Consider the following 14,694-nt stretch of genomic DNA (forward strand, 5'->3'; position numbering starts at 1 on the left):
TTGGGTGACCAGATTAACAAGAGTAGGACAAGTCCCAGAAGGGGTTATATCTGGGAGTTTTCCAGGGGCCAGCTCAGGGGAAGTGGGGATGTCCCGCAATAAGAGAGGAAAGTCCTCAGGGGTCAGAGGTTTTAAGCTAGGTGGGGGCGTGTCATCCTCTTGGGTAATAGGATACGGGATGATCTCTAGCAGGGGCGTATTCTTCAAGGAGTCAATGGAGCGCCGCCGCTCAGCCCTGCGTTTTTCCAGTGATTTTTCCTTACCTACGTCATCTTTAGTAGGTTTGAAGTACTTATCCAATGTCCCTGCATTGCAGCCCCCTTCCCTGGCAGTCGATTTGCAAAGTCCTGGAGAGGACATCCTCCTGGGCAGATTATGTTTGGGAGGAAAGGGATGTGGCCCGGCCCGGCCTCCTTTGGCCCCTGACGGCCACAGACGGCCCGCCCTCTGCCCGGGCTCAGCCCGGCGCCGCCCGCGCGCGTCCCGCGACGCGGAGGAAGTCTCTGACTTTTGAGCGCCTCCGGGCGCAAAAGGAACCGGAACCGGAAGGTGGCCGCAAAGCAACCCGGGAGCTGTAGTCTCCCCCTGTCGCGGGCGCGATGGAACCAAGCGCCGACAGGGGAGACCCACAGCGTCAGCAGCCCAGGAGCAACAAGGCCAGGATACTCTTCACGGGACCGCAGGTAAGTGCACCAAGCTCCAACAGACTCCCCCGCTCCACTGAGGGAGTCTCTGACTTTTGAGCGCCTGCGGGCGCAAAAGGAACCGGAACCGGAAGGTGGCCGCAAAGCAACCCGGGAGCTGTAGTCTCCCCCTGTCGCGGGCGCGATGGAACCAAGCGCCGACAGGGGAGACCCACAGCGTCAGCAGCCCAGGAGCAACAAGGCCAGGATACTCTTCACGGGACCGCAGGTAAGTGCACCAAGCTCCAACAGACTCCCCCCTCATATTAGTTGTAAGTTCCTTGTACTCAAAGAAGGACCAAATATTTGTATTACCGATACTTCCCAATGACTTCTTCGTGTCTTCATGTGTCACAGTATTAAACACTGGTTGTCCTTTAACTGGAGTAAGTTGCAAAAGATCTCCAAAAACTATGACGTGTTTTCCACCAAATAACACGTCATAGTCTGTCTTCAAAATTTGCTGCATTCTTAAATGCACAAAGGCAAGCATTAAGTTTGATACCATGCTCACCTCATCAATAATGAGAACTTGCATCTTCTTCAATACTCGTGAAACTTCCAAGGATGCTTCTCCAGTTAGCTTGTTGAATTGTATTTTGTTCTCATGCTCCACTGGTAAAATTAGCAAACGATGTAAGGTGATTCCTTTTATGTTATATGCTGCTAACCCAGTTGGAGCAGTAACCACACAAGACAAAGTAGAATCCGTTTTTTGCTTTAGGTAGCTTCTGATGAATTAGGAAACTTTTTCCAGTGCCAGCTTGTCCGCTTACATACATCCTGATTGGATGAAATGATGTGCATGAGCACTCTTTTTTTACATGTAGAAATCCGTGATCAATTTTGTTTTTGATCTCTTCATAAATTTGTTGCTGCTCTTGATTCAGTTGTCTTTCCAAATTTTCTAAGTCTATAAATTCTTCTTGAGCTTGATTCATAGCTGTTTCCACTTCATTCATGGCTATTGATGCTTCATTTTCAACGATTGGTTGTCCTAGGGGATCTTGACTGTGTGTTCCTGAACTTTGGCTGTCCTGAGAACTGTCTCTAGCTATTTCTGCTGCAATTGTAGTTTCCTGTTCAATTTCTTCATTTAACATTTGCAGATAAGTTGTGAATGTATTGCATTGTATGCTGTCTTTGCAAGCATTAAATGAATCCTCATAGCTTTGAAATTCTCCCAGTAGTTCATCCTCTGTACGCCATGGTTTAAACAACTGTAAAAGAGCCAAGTAGTAAAATTCTTTCTTGTCGGTAGTGTCGCAACTCAGCTTCCGGTGATTTATCAAACTTCCTTTGGTTTGCTTCACCAAACATCCTTCTTCACCAACAACTTTATATTTTCCATTATTAATGTCTTCTGCAGCTTTCCGTGAATAAATGTAGTTCTGCAACACTTCATAGAGACACATGTTCTCCAGATGATGACTTCTCTTGGGATAATATGTGTCCAACATGTTTGTTTTCAATATATCTGTACTTTCTGGGTCATTCTCGGCCAAATATTCAATTTCTCCAACAGATTTCAGTACCCGATTTCTCATTGCTGCAAGGCCTAAACTTGCCCAAATTATTCTTCTTGACTTCGAGTAGAGACTTGCAGAAGATAACCTATCTGAACATTCGTAGGATCCAATTTCTCGATGCGATAACATCTTCAAACTGAAACTGTACAGCTTCTTACTGACAGTCTTCTCGTGAGAAATCTCTTCCCACATTTCCTTCAATTCTGTTTTTTCTGATTTCGTAATGTAAGACGTTACATATCGTGCAACAGCAATGGAATTGTCAGCTACATACTGTATATCCATGTTAGCGTTCCACATGGATAAAATGACTGGGTTGTAGTCATTTATATTTTTTGATTCTTCTTTTCTTTTAAGGTTGTAGGTATTCTTAGGTGATTTTCTTGTGATAGTATGTCTCACAGCTGACATAAAACTGTTTACTCTTCCATTTGAAAGAACAGGTCTAGGAAATCCAAATCGACATTTAGTGTAGTATTTTTCTTTGCTCTTGTATTTCCGTCGACAGTATTTTCCACACCGATGACTTTGGAAACGTAAAACTTGCTCCTTTAACTTGTTCTCTTCTGTGCTTTTTGGTATACCACATGTTGCATATTCTTCAATGTAAGATAACACTGCTTCATCAGTATCTGTTCCAAACTTTGGGGCATCCTTGATCCACAACAGCATATGAATATGAGGAGCACCTCTTGCCTGGTACTCTTTTCTCCAAAAGAAATCCACTACTTCTCCAAGGGGTGGATTTTTTTTATTGCAGATGAAGGACATCATAGCCTCAAATCTATGATTGAAATATCTGCAAACATTAACCGGATCCAATGAGCACAGTTCTCCTGCTGTCTTGTATTCGATGTTTTTAATGTTTGAATTGGCCTCTCGTAGAAAATCCAGTAAATCATCCCAAGCATACTCGGCACAGCTTAGGGTAAGGAACCATGTTGGTGTTCCTAAATTGCGTAACATGCATTTTAGTTCACCATGGCGTCGGTACCAATATTCATTTGTCCCACGCTGACAAGCCATCAGATTGATCAGTTGTGTTTCCAAATGATCATCTCGGTGCTGCACTTTCTCCATAAAATCCTTAGCAGACACATTTTGTAAATGTACTCCACTTTTTAAAATGTGATTTACTGCATAAGACAGTGCAGACAAGTCGCTTTCAAATAAAAGATGAAACAAATAAGGAATACTTTGTCGAAATCTGGGATCTTCAGCATATAGTCTTGTAGTCCGATACTCTGAAGCTGGAATCTGTTCTGGACGTTCATCGTATCGTCCTCCTTTTCCCGTAGGAAACAGCTGGGGAAAACATCGAGCTTCCAAGCTCTCCTCCCATACACTCACGGGAGTTCCTTTTGCTTTCTTCATCTGAAAGAGATCAATATTGTCTCCCATAACTTCTTTCGAATGAAGAGGATGTATGCTAAAATGTTCATAAATTTCTTCTTCCTTTGTCTTGTCCACTTTTTCAATTTGTCCAGTTGGTGTTTCTGTGTCTTCTTGAAAATCTTCGTCTTCTTCTTCTTCTTCTATATAAATTGATTCATACCATTTGTTATTTTTTTTCAAATACAAATTTGCTCTTTGTACTTTCCGCACATCTACCAGCTCCTGCCAAATCTTCTTATTCTTTGTAGGTACACCATTAACCAGAATAATTAATGGTTCAGTTTCCAAAGTATCAGCATCAATAGTTTCCATATTTTTTTTCAAATCCAAGGGCAAATACACCACTCTACCTTTTAAACCTCTCAGTAAATCTGAAGGAGGTAATTTACCAGTTTTGGGCTCCATACGTACTATGGTCTGGAACGGATGAACACATTGAATGAGTATAGACTCATATGTATTTAATTCAGAAAGTTCAGCAGGAATAGCATCCAATTCTAAATTATTATGTACAGCTCTGGTCGGCATTCTATTTTCCTCTAACTTGTTGTAACAGTATTTACAAATACGCTGATCTTCACCCAATTCAAAACAATTTTCAAGAAATATATATGTGGCAAAATCCATCCACTTATAATTATCTTCATTTTCACTCTTTCTGTAGAGATCAACATTCCTAGTTTGTTTTCTATAATGAGTTCTGCGGCAACAAATACAAGTAACATTTGGTCTTTCATTAGAGACTATTGCAAATTTTGTTATGTGATCATTAAATGTCTTACTTACAGAAGGTTCTACATTCTCTTCCACTTCTTCCTCATTTACTGTGTCCTTCTCTGCACTGTTTTGTTCAGGACCAAAGTAACAAAACTGAATTTCATCAACAACCTTCTCTACATCTGATACCGTTCCTCGGAACAGAGCCCTATTCAATTCATTTAACTTTATTGCTGGACTTTTGGCAAAATACAACCGTCTCACAAACTTTCTCATTTCAGTATGATGAACAGCCAGCATCCTAAAATGATGGAAAACACTATTGCACACTTTTCTAGATAGACAAGCCAGAGAATGACCCTGCAAACCAGTATTCTCTCTCACTCTGCATGGATCCAGACTTTGAAGCACCTTAATCTTCTGTTTTACACTTTTTTTACTATATTCTCTTAGAAACTCTTGAAATCTGTCAATAGATTCCTGACGCACAGTGCAAATACTACTACAATTCCAAGTGTACACTGGGGCTTTAGGACGTCTCCCCATTGCCTCATCTGCCATCACTTGTACCTCATCTCTTGGAACCATTATCTCCTTCTCCATTATGCAACCATTTTTTACTTCGTATGAACGACCTCTGGTGTCAACTGCATGCAGCAAACTATTACTTTGAAAATAGCTCTCTTCATTAAAAAAAGGTTCACTACTTGAACTATGCATCCACTTTCCTAAAAACACTTTACAAAAGTTTGTTCTGTTCACTACTCTTTTGCTTTTGCTTTGTGATTTCAGTACATTAACCATTTTATCTAATGTACGCATCCTATTCAAAATTAATATGAATAGTTTCCTTTTTAATTCTAATGCTTTTGCTGCAATGGCTTCAATTTCTTTTTTTCTCTTGTAATATTTTGCCTTTTGCTTATATTTCTTCACATCCTTTATCAAATTGGACATAACTCTTCTCTGAAACATTTTTCTACGTATCTCTTTAAACGCTGTTTTTCTGTTTATGTAAAACTTTTCAGTTGCAGAAGGTATATTTGCATTAACTAAATTCTCAATTTTTTGCTGTTCTCTTCGTTTTGTTACATTCTTCCCTGGACAGACATTTTGTACATTTTTCTTTGTTTTGAATATTTTTTTAAGAAATTCTTTTTTCTGCTTACCAGAAGATTTTTTCTTTTTCCCAACATGAGCATCTTCTACTAACTTTGGTCCTCCAGTTGTCTTCAAATATAGTTTTTTTTTTAGCGTTTTTTGAACTCGAGATTTTGTAGGCATCTTAAATTTTGTTCACTGTTCTTCAGCAATACCTGAAAAAAACTAAAAAAAAATCCTTTATTGTATTTAAATATATTACTACATTTCTTTTCACAATAGTCACAAAACAAAATTTCTTTGCCAATTTGAATGCACACAAACTGCTCTTTTTTTTGGGCAAGTGAAAATCTCTTTTACAAACTGTCACATTATGAAACCACTTTTCAGATTTTTTAAAAAGCCCATGTCCAGAGTGCTACACTCCAGCAAGGGCAACCAGCCTTAGTGAAGCTCAATGTATTTGCATTACAGACTGAAACCTGAAAACCCCACTCGCTTCTAAATACTGTGCATGACTATACACGGCAAGCACATGGGTGTGTGCTAAGACTCTGCTTCTTCCCCCAAAAATTCACTCCCCCTTTCCATCTAATGCAACTGTGAAATCACCAGAGCAAGACGCAATAAATCTCTGCCTATAATTCCTCTATGCACACAGAGTCATGTTTTCACATTAGTCCCAAAACGAAATTTCTTTGCCATTTTTAAAGCACACTTACTGCTCTTTTTTTTTTCGGGGCAAGTGAAAATCACTTTTACAGACTGACACATTATGAAACCTTTTTTTTTAATTTATTTAATTGCACTTGTCCAAGCTGTTTTTTTCAGACCACCACCATGTGTATTCGCGGTGACTGCCTACACTCCAGCAAGGGCAACCAGCCTTAGTGATGCTGAATGTATTTGCATTACTGACTGAAACCTCAAACCCCACTCGCTTGTAAATACTGTGCATGACTATACATGGCAAGCACATGGGTGTGTGCTAAGACTCTGCTTCTTCCCCCAAAAATTCGCTCCCCCTTTCCATCTAATGCAACTGTGAAATCACCAGAGCAAGACGCAATAAATCTCTGCCTATAATTCCTCTATACACACAGAGTCATTTTTTCACATTAGTCCCAAAACGAAATTTCTTTGCCATTTTGAAAGCACACTTACTGCTCTTTTTTTTTCGGGCCAAGTGAAAATCACTTTTTACAATTGGAAATCACTTTTACAGACTGACACATTATAAAACCACTTTTTTTGATTTATTTAAATGCACATGTCCAAGCTGTTTTTTCAGACCACCACCATGTGTATTCTCTGTGACTGCCTACACTCCAGCAAGGGCAACCAGCCTTAGTGATGCTGAATGTATTTGCATTACAGACTTAAACCTGAAAACCCCACTCGCTTCTAAATACTGTGCATGACTATACATGGCAAGCACATGGGTGTGTGCTAAGACTCTGCTTCTTCCCCCAAAAATTCGCTCCCCCTTTCCATCTAATGCAACTGTGAAATCACCAGAGCAAGACGCAATAAATCTCTGCCTATAATTCCTCTATGCACACAGAGTCATGTTTTCACATTAGTCCCAAAACGAAATTTCTTTGCCATTTTGAAAGCACACTTACTGCTCTTTTTTTTTCGGGCCAAGTGAAAATCACTTTTTACAATTGGAAATCACTTTTACAGACTGACACATTATAAAACCACTTTTTTTGATTTATTTAAATGCACATGTCCAAGCTGTTTTTTCAGACCACCACCATGTGTATTCTCTGTGACTGCCTACACTCCAGCAAGGGCAACCAGCCTTAGTGATGCTGAATGTATTTGCATTACAGACTTAAACCTGAAAACCCCACTCGCTTCTAAATACTGTGCATGACTATACATGGCAAGCACATGGGTGTGTGCTAAGACTCTGCTTCTTCCCCCAAAAATTCGCTCCCCCTTTCCATCTAATGCAACTGTGAAATCACCAGAGCAAGACGCAATAAATCTCTGCCTATAATTCCTCTATGCACACAGAGTCATGTTTTCACATTAGTCCCAAAACGAAATTTCTTTGCCATTTTTAAAGCACACTTACTGCTCTTTTTTTTTCGGGCCAAGTGAAAATCACTTTTTACAATTGGAAATCACTTTTACAGACTGACACATTATGAAACCACTTTTTTTGATTTATTTAAATGCACATGTCCAAGCTGTTTTTTCAGACCACCACCATGTGTATTCTCTGTGACTGCCTACACTCCAGCAAGGGCAACCAGCCTTAGTGATGCTGAATGTATTTGCATTACAGACTTAAACCTTAAAACCCCACTCGCTTCTAAATACTGTGCATGACTATACATGGCAAGCACATGGGTGTGTGCTAAGACTCTGCTTCTTCCCCCAAAAATTCGCTCCCCCTTTCCATCTAATGCAACTGTGAAATCACCAGAGCAAGACGCAATAAATCTCTGCCTATAATTCCTCTATGCACACAGAGTCATGTTTTCACATTAGTCCCAAAACGAAATTTCTTTGCCATTTTTAAAGCACACTTACTGCTCTTTTTTTTTCGGGCAAAGTGAAAATCACTTTTTACAATTGGAAATCACTTTTACAGACTGACACATTATGAAACCACTTTTTTTGATTTATTTAAATGCACATGTCCAAGCTGTTTTTTCAGACCACCACCATGTGTATTCTCTGTGACTGCCTACACTCCAGCAAGGGCAACCAGCCTTAGTGATGCTGAATGTATTTGCATTACAGACTTAAACCTTAAAACCCCACTCGCTTCTAAATACTGTGCATGACTATACATGGCAAGCACATGGGTGTGTGCTAAGACTCTGCTTCTTCCCCCAAAAATTCGCTCCCCCTTTCCATCTAATGCAACTGTGAAATCACCAGAGCAAGACGCAATAAATCTCTGCCTATAATTCCTCTATGCACACAGAGTCATGTTTTCACATTAGTCCCAAAACGAAATTTCTTTGCCATTTTTAAAGCACACTTACTGCTCTTTTTTTTTTCGGGGCAAGTGAAAATCACTTTTACAGACTGACACATTATGAAACCTTTTTTTTAAATTTATTTAATTGCACATGTCCAAGCTGTTTTTTCAGACCACCACCATGTGTATTCTCTGTGACTGCCTACACTCCAGCAAGGGCAACCAGCCTTAGTGATGCTGAATGTATTTGCATTACAGACTTAAACCTGAAAACCCCACTCGCTTCTAAATACTGTGCATGACTATACATGGCAAGCACATGGGTGTGTGCTAAGACTCTGCTTCTTCCCCCAAAAATTCGCCCCCCTTTCCATCTAATGCAACTGTGAAATCACCAGAGCAAGACGCAATAAATCTCTGCCTATAATTCCTCTATGCACACAGAGTCATGTTTTCACATTAGTCCCAAAACGAAATTTCTTTGCCATTTTGAAAGCACACTTACTGCTCTTTTTTTTTCGGGCCAAGTGAAAATCACTTTTTACAATTGGAAATCACTTTTACAGACTGACACATTATGAAACCACTTTTTTTGATTTATTTAAATGCACATGTCCAAGCTGTTTTTTCAGACCACCACCATGTGTATTCTCTGTGACTGCCTACACTCTAGCAAGGGCAACCAGCCTTAGTGATGCTGAATGTATTTGCATTACAGACTTAAACCTGAAAACCCCACTCGCTTCTAAATACTGTGCGTGACTATACATGGCAAGCACATGAGTGTGTGCTAAGACTCTGCTTCTTCCCCCAAAAATTCGCTCCCCCTTTCCATCTAATGCAACTGTGAAATCACCAGAGCAAGACGCAATAAATCTCTGCCTATAATTCCTCTATGCACACAGAGTCATGTTTTCACATTAGTCCCAAAACGAAATTTCTTTGCCATTTTGAAAGCACACTTACTGCTCTTTTTTTTTCGGGCCAAGTGAAAATCACTTTTTACAATTGGAAATCACTTTTACAGACTGACACATTATAAAACCACTTTTTTTGATTTATTTAAATGCACATGTCCAAGCTGTTTTTTCAGACCACCACCATGTGTATTCTCTGTGACTGCCTACACTCCAGCAAGGGCAACCAGCCTTAGTGATGCTGAATGTATTTGCATTACAGACTTAAACCTGAAAACCCCACTCGCTTCTAAATACTGTGCATGACTATACATGGCAAGCACATGGGTGTGTGCTAAGACTCTGCTTCTTCCCCCAAAAATTCGCTCCCCCTTTCCATCTAATGCAACTGTGAAATCACCAGAGCAAGACGCAATAAATCTCTGCCTATAATTCTTCTATGCACACAGAGTCATGTTTTCACATTAGTCCCAAAACGAAATTTCTTTGCCAATTTGAAAGCACACTTACTGCTCTTTTTTTTTTCGGGGCAAGTGTAAATCACTTTTACAGACTGACACATTATGAAACCACCATGTGTAACTACAACAAAAACAATTCCCATTTCTATTATTCATTTCTTAAGTTACCACATACATCCCCTCTCAAACTGTAAACTCACCTTTAAAATTAGTTAGTTGTGAAAGAAATGTGACACTCAAACAGCAGATTATCAGAGCCAGGATCTCTGTTGTGTTCACCTCTCTCCTCTCAGCAGAACCAGATAATGGCAAACTTTCCCTCTATTTTTCCACACATATACATGTAAGTTTCAAATCTCAGTCCTTCCCCCTTTTTTTCAAATGTAATCACACATTTCTATTGGTTGAAAACCAACCCTTTTCCAAAAGTACCCTTCCCCCAACTTGACTTCTGCCTAGTACCCTTCCCCCAACTTGACTTCTGCCTGCTACCATAGCAACAGCTCATGGAACACTGCTGTGTAGAGTTAGGTCAGAAGTTCGACACACAATGTTTCAATTCCACAGAGCAAGAGTGCTTGACTTTTCAAACCTTACAGCAAATCCATAGTACTGTTCTTTGGTTACACATTTTTCTGTACCAATACAAAACATGCTTCTATTAATTTACACATACAGCCTAGTTTTTATTCTAGAATGGTATGAAACAGCCAATCAGTTCTTTTTGTTTTGAAAAAAATATGTATGCCTCCATTTCCAAACTGTCTTTCTTTTCATATTGCCATTCTACTGAAAGACACCTCCTGAGTGCATCCAGTTCTCCTTTGAAGATGTTCACAGTGTGGATTGTAGGGCACAGCTATGTCTTCTGGAGTGAAAAGTTTGCAGAGAAAACAGGTATGGTGAGAGACCTTGCTTTGCCAAATGTAGACATTAAATGGATTGGTCAGAGAGGGTTAAAGTGGCACCAATTGATGCCATTGGTGAAATCCTTCATTCAAATCCAACACCCTGACCTCATAATAGTGCACTGTGGTGGCAATGACCTAGGCAATTTGACTGGGGTAGGTCTGGAAATGCTTATGAAGGACACCTTTGCACAACTGTTTACACTTTTCCCTAAAACTGCCTTTGTGTTTTCCAACATATGCCAAAGGCAAAAATGGAACTGGTCCAATCATTTCTGTCTGCAGATTGACAAAGCAAGAAAGCACGTCAACAAATCTGTTTCTGCTTTCCTCCGTGACTATGGTATGGGTGCCATTTACCACAACAACTTGCGTTATGACATGCAAGACATTTATAGAGGAGATGGTGTGCACTTCAATGATGAAGGGAACAGAGTCTTCCTCTTGAACCTTAGACTCTGCATCGGTACTTACTTGTAGGTACCACTAAAAAAATGACTTCATAAACACAACAGCTCTTTTTAGAGCTCCCTAATTTCTAAACTCTTAAATCTGCTTTTCATTTATTTTTTTTTATTTTTTTTACCGTACGCTTACCGTAAGCTTACGGTACGCGTACCCCGTGATTTTTTTTAAAATCAATAAATGTTTTTTTTGTACTTTTCTGTCCTTCTTTGACCCCCTTACAAATGTTAGGGGGTCTGTAACTCTCCTCATTGCCCCCTTTCCTTGTTTTCTCTGTTTTTTTTCTGAGTGAAACACACAAAATGGCGGCCGCCGCTTCCTGGTTTCGGCCGATTCGAATGTTTACTAAGATCTATGGGCCAATCAGAATCTCCTTCGCGCACGCCATGTTTCTTCCGTACGCTTACCGTAAGCTTACCGTACGCGTACCCCGTGATTTTTTTAAAAAATCAATAAATGTTTGTTTTGTACTTTACAGTCCTTCTTTGACCCCCTCACAAATGTAAGGGGGTCTGTAACTCTCCTCATTGCCCCCTTTTCTTGTTTTCACTCTTTTTTTTTCAGAGTGAAACACAGAAAATGGCGACCGCCGCTTCCTGGTTTCGGCCGATTCGAATGTTTACTAAGATCTAAGAGCCAATCAGAATCGCGCTCGCGCACGCCACCGTACGCTTACCGTAAGCGTACGGTAAGCGTACCGTAAGCGGGCTCAGATATATATATTGATTTAAAGGCTATTTTCTCAGAATCTACTGAACAGATTTACACCAAACCTACAAAAGGCACTTCCTTGACCTAGGGACTACCTCTCTGCCAAATTTCTAGTAATTCTGTTCAGCCGTTCGGGCTGTAGGTCGTTCTAAAGGTCCTATGGAAAAATGCATGGGAAAAACGCGTTTTGGGACCCCCCTTTTATCTCAGCCCCCGCTTGACGGATCCCCCCGAGACTTTCAGGGTAGGAGCGGAGCGTAGCGCCCCACCTATTTTGAGAAATTCGCGAGGATTCGTCGACCGGCGCCAAAGTTATTCAAAATAGAATGTTGAGGTTTTCCTATGGAAACGTGGTCCTAACTATAACTACCTACTGGCGACCGCCAGTAGGTAATATATATATATATATATATATATATATATATATATATATATATATATATATATATATATATATACCTACTGGCGGTCGCCAGTAGGTAGTTATCGTTAGGACCTAGTTTCCATAGGAAAAGCGTTTTTTGTTTCCCCAATAACTTTAGCACCGGATGACGAATCTTCGCAAATTTTTCAAAACTTGTGGGGCACTCCGGTCAGCTCCTATCCTGAAAGTATCGGGGTGATTCGGTAAGCGGGGGCCAAGAAAAAACGGGGGTCCTAAAACGTGTTTTCTCCATGTTATTTTCCGTAGGAAACATTAGACACAGCTAAAGCCCGAACTGCTGAACGGAATTACACCAAATTTGGCAAAAAGGTAGCCCTTGGTTCAGAAAGAGCCCTTTTTGTTAAATGCTGTAAATCCGTTCAGTAGTTCCTGAGAAATTTTTAAAAAAAGAGGTCGGAAAATCAATTTCCCATAGGAAACTTTAGACACGGCTACAGACCGAACTGCTGAACGGAATTACACCAAATTTGTCAAAAAGGTAGCCCTTGTTTGAGAAAGAACTCTTTTTGTTAAATGGTGTAAATCCGTTCAGTAGTTGCTGAGAAAATAAAAAAATAAAAGTTTTGATATCTATGGCAGTGGTGGATCCGTGGACCCTCCCGACCAGGAGCTTTATTCTAATTGGCTGTCAACACTCCAAACCAGGAAGTGTTGGCATTCATCTTGTGACTCGGTAGAACCGAGTCACAAGAAAACAGAAAAACAAACGTGTAAAATAAGAAAAGGGGGCAGGGTAGAAACACCCTGACCCCCTAGGCCTGCTTAGGGTGTCCCACAAGGACCCCAAGGGCCAAAAAAAGCATTTTTGTTTCTAAAAATTGGCAAAAGTCGCAGAGGATCAGCAGATCCTGTGGCGAAAATTAAAAAGAACAAAGCGTGAACCCGCGCTTCATTATTATTTAGCCCCTGGGTGGGTCAAGTCCCGGGGGCAATGCTTATATTGTGATTGGGGGGCCCAAGGGGGCACCCCAGCCCCGGGGACCACAACCCCCGGGGCTTTCTTTACATATTTGCGGGGGGCACATGGCCCCCACAGCCCCAGGGACCACCACTCCCGGGGCTTGTATTTAAAATGGGTGGGTGGGCCTCCAAGGCCCCCTAAGCCCCGGGGACTGCCACCCTCGGGGCTTTTCTTAAATATTTGTCGGGGCACATGGCCCCCCCGCAGCCCCAGGGAACACCACCCCCCGGGGCTTGTTTTAAAAACAAATAAAGAATCTGTGTAGTGGGGCTTGAGCCCCCCCACACACCCCGGGGACCGCCACCTTCCCGAGACACTAACTATGTAAATTTGGGGTTCCGTTACAGATCCCCAAGCCCAGGGAAACACCACCTTCCTGGGGCTTTTGCCAATGTTGGGAGGGGGCCAAGCAGCACTCCTCCAGGAGCCCTTGATGGCCCTGAGGACTGCCAGCCCCCAGGGCCGGCTACTGCAGTGTCCCGGGGTGCCCACCCCGGACACCGCTGTTTGCAGTGACAGGGCAGGAGCCAAGCGGCTCCCGCCCTGTCATTGCAAACTGCTTTGCTTCATTGAAGCAAAGCAGATTGCTTTTCCACACGGGGAGCAGCATGTCAGCAGCTCCCCATGTGGAAAAGCAATGCGGGCTCCTGCAGGATGCGGGGAGCCGGCGGGACTCTGGTGGCATTGGGGCTCCCCCCACGGTCCCCAATGGATAGGGCCTGCCCCGGGGGATGGGGTCCCCAGGGCTAGAGGTGGCCTGGGAGGAGGGCAACATGGCCCTCCTCCCCAAAATTAAAAAAACAAAAATAATAAATAAATAAAGGTCAGCCCCGGGGGATGGGGTCCCCGGGGCCCATAGAGGCCTCAGGAGGGGGGCCTCGCAATCCCCCTCCATAAAAAAAAAGAAAAATCTGGCCATGCCCCGGGGGATGGGGTCCCCCGGCCGGAATTAGCCACGGCAGGGGGGCCCACACGGAGGGGGTCAGGCCCTGGGGGATGGGGTCCCCAGGTCCCAAAAAAAGGGAAATGTAGGGAGGCCCGCCCCCTCCCAGCAACACTCTGCAAATGCCCCCTGTGGTGCGTTTTAAATTGGGGAATTAATACCCCTTCAATACTGGGGGTTCCTGGGTGCCAACTAACCCACCAGGTACCTCCAGTAACCGCCACAGGGCTGCGTTGCATAGAGATGGTCCAGGCCACGCCCCTTTTTACACCTCTCTGCAATGCAGCTCTGTGGCGCTTACTGGAGGTACCTGGTGGGCTAGTTGGACCCCAGGTACTCTCAGGATTCAAGGGGACTTAATCCCCCAACTTAAAACGCCCAATGGGCGTATTTGCACAGTGGTGAAGGGAGGGGGCGGGATCTGAGGTGACATATGTGCAAACACGCCCTGTGGCATGTTTTAAGTTATAGAATTAATTCCCCTTCAATCCTGAGGGCCCCTGGGGGCCAACTA

The sequence above is a fragment of the Triturus cristatus genome, chromosome 1_2, assembly GCF_964204655.1.
Source record: "Triturus cristatus chromosome 1_2, aTriCri1.1, whole genome shotgun sequence".
NCBI classification, from domain to species: Eukaryota; Metazoa; Chordata; class Amphibia; order Caudata; family Salamandridae; genus Triturus; species Triturus cristatus.